The 2,509-nt window shown below is 34.8% G+C and overlaps 1 protein-coding gene across 3 annotated transcripts in view; it reads right to left on the bottom strand.

Moving 5' to 3' along the window:
• Nucleotides 1–433: 433 nt before the first annotated feature.
• srgap2 (SLIT-ROBO Rho GTPase activating protein 2) overlaps nucleotides 434–2,509 on the bottom strand; it is a 95,731-nt gene continuing 93,655 nt past the window's right edge. For all 3 annotated transcript variants that reach the window (XM_082156114.1, XM_082156116.1, XM_082156115.1), the window contains one exon: nucleotides 434–2,509. This exon is cut by the window's right edge and continues 570 nt beyond it. The gene's annotated coding sequence lies outside the window, so the exon portion shown is untranslated.

Below are 2,509 nucleotides of genomic sequence, written 5' to 3'. Positions count from 1 at the left end.
TCACTCTTACAAACTTTATAGCTGCCAAGACAAATAACAAATGTTTGGATCTTTGTATGAATGCTTTTTGTGTAATGGCAGGTAACACTGCTTAATGCCAGCCACTGTAACAAGACATCTCAGATTGACACTAAAATGGATCAGAAAGAGATCCATGCCCATTTATATTTTAAAATGAAAAGAGAGAAAGATATTAACAAAAATTACAAACTTTACACATTTTACTATAGCATTTAATCAAAGACAGGTTTAGAAAGTATTTTTTATTTAAAATGAAAAACTTAAAAAAGTGGCTGGGAAAATTGGGAAAAAAGAAAATGTTCATATTTTACACTTACACTTTTTATTGAAACAATTAATTAAAGACATTTTTTTGCAAGCAATTTTCTTTGAAAGGGGAAAAAAAGTGGCTGGTAAAATTGGGAAAAAAAAGAATTTTCAAATTTTGAATCTTTTTATTGAAACAATCAAATACACGTTTAGCAAGCAAATTTTTTTTTTATTTAAAAATGTTTACTACAAGAACTACACGTGGAATTATATCATGTATATTTGAGTGGCAACTACTATTGCTGTAACTGTACAATATTGTACCAAAAAGAAAAAAACCCACAAACAAAATAGGAAAAAAAAAAGAATGTACCTCTGTAATGTACACAATTGTATATACAAAGTACATCTGAACACAGGTTTCTCTGGTAACAGATATCTGAATGGACAACTATAAATATATCTGACAAGACAATTCATTTTACAGTCTTGCATCAACTGGACAGGAATTACATTTTAACAATAGTTATGATTACAAAAAAGAGAAAGAAAATCACCCTCACTTAATTTGTTCACAAACATACAATGCAATTTCAAGTGTATAATGATTGATTTCAAATTTACTCAATGAAAGACAACATTTTGTGTGTAAACAGAGGCCTCGGCCAACAGCATACTATTAACATTACACATTTAACACACATCATGAATTACCTGCTGTCATTTGCATGTAAAAGTCCCACCCACAAAACAACTCCAATAAGACAGTTTTTCCAGTTGCCTTTTTGAGGTATCAGGAACAACACACACAGAACACTTCCAATCATTTACACATGAACAAATGTCACCACCTGTGATGTTTTCAGAACACGACAGCACATTCAGAAAATAATGCGTTAGAAAAAAGCTCGTCCTCGAAAAACAAAAAAAACCTGACGTTACTTGGGGGGGGAAATGCCTCGGTCATAAACATCTTGATCTGTCCATTGATATTTTCCAGGAGTCACGGTCAGCCATGCGAGACTGTTCAAGGCTTGTAATGCTTCAAAGTGAAGCAGGCTACTTTCGCCAACCACCACATCTCATTTTCTCCAACAATAAGGCCTCGCGTAGGAAAATACAGACTTGTCCGATCCATTCTGTCGAGGGCATAATCAGGCAGACATGGTCTGTGTGAGGGACATTTAGCTAGGCAGATTGTCAGACCTTTTTGCACATTTGATCCTTTCTGAGTGTGAAAAACTGAGGAAAGCGAGCCGTTTTTACATGTGTCCCCCTTTAGTCAGTTTGAAGTCTTTCCCTTTTTGCATCGTAAAGCCATAAAACTCTAAAAAACTGCTGTTAGGCTGCTAAGATTCAGAATATACATACTGTAAACACACATACTAATACATAGATACCATGATACAGACCCAGAGGTGATTAATAAACTATAGGGAAAATTAAATAAAATTATTTTTCTTTTATCTGTTTTTGTTTTTTATACACAGGTGATGAAGAAATAATGTGCTTGCATGACATTCCTCATTTTTAGACACTTTTTTTTTTCCAGTTATAATCATAATTATTAAACTTATACAAAACAACACCCTCTTTTAATGTGCCCACTGATAGATATAATAGTACAATAAAATGACATGTTAGACTGTTATAATTTCGGAAGTGCTTTCGACCGGCATGGAAATGAATCCGTTTGTTAGGGAAGCAGTGTTCGTTCGCCATGCAAATATCTTGTGAATCCTCATGCAAAGATGTTCCTTCACCTTTGTCATGTTTAGGTGCACGTCTATGGTTGGATTCGCTAAAAGAGAAGCAGAAACTGTGCCAATGGGGATTATATGGTGATAAATGCACTGTAACTAGTGATAATTGTATGACAGATTTGTAGAATCTGTAGAAAAAGACAAGCTACGTTGGAGGTGTCATGTGACAAGGAATTTTTTTGTTCGATTCCCTGCGATTCTGTGCCGTCTGTAACGAGTTTTTGAGAGGAAAAAAGTGTCCTCGGAAAGCATATCCACTGCTTGTTTGTCCTCAAAGTCCCATAAAATCAGTCTATACAGGCAGAAAAACTCCAAACCACTCATTAAGGATTAGAAAAGAGGGATTGCTGATGTCCATGTCTCAATCCAAACTAAAACAGTGCTGTAAAATCACTCCAATAGTTTATTAATTCCACACACACACTCATGCTCACTCACGCAAGCTTCCAATATCAGTTTGAGTCAGTTAAGTTGTC

Source organism: Leuciscus leuciscus (assembly GCF_965113295.1).
Source record: "Leuciscus leuciscus genome assembly, chromosome: 23".
Classification (NCBI taxonomy): domain Eukaryota; kingdom Metazoa; phylum Chordata; class Actinopteri; order Cypriniformes; family Leuciscidae; genus Leuciscus; species Leuciscus leuciscus.
This window is presented reverse-complemented; position numbering and strand designations above follow the sequence as displayed.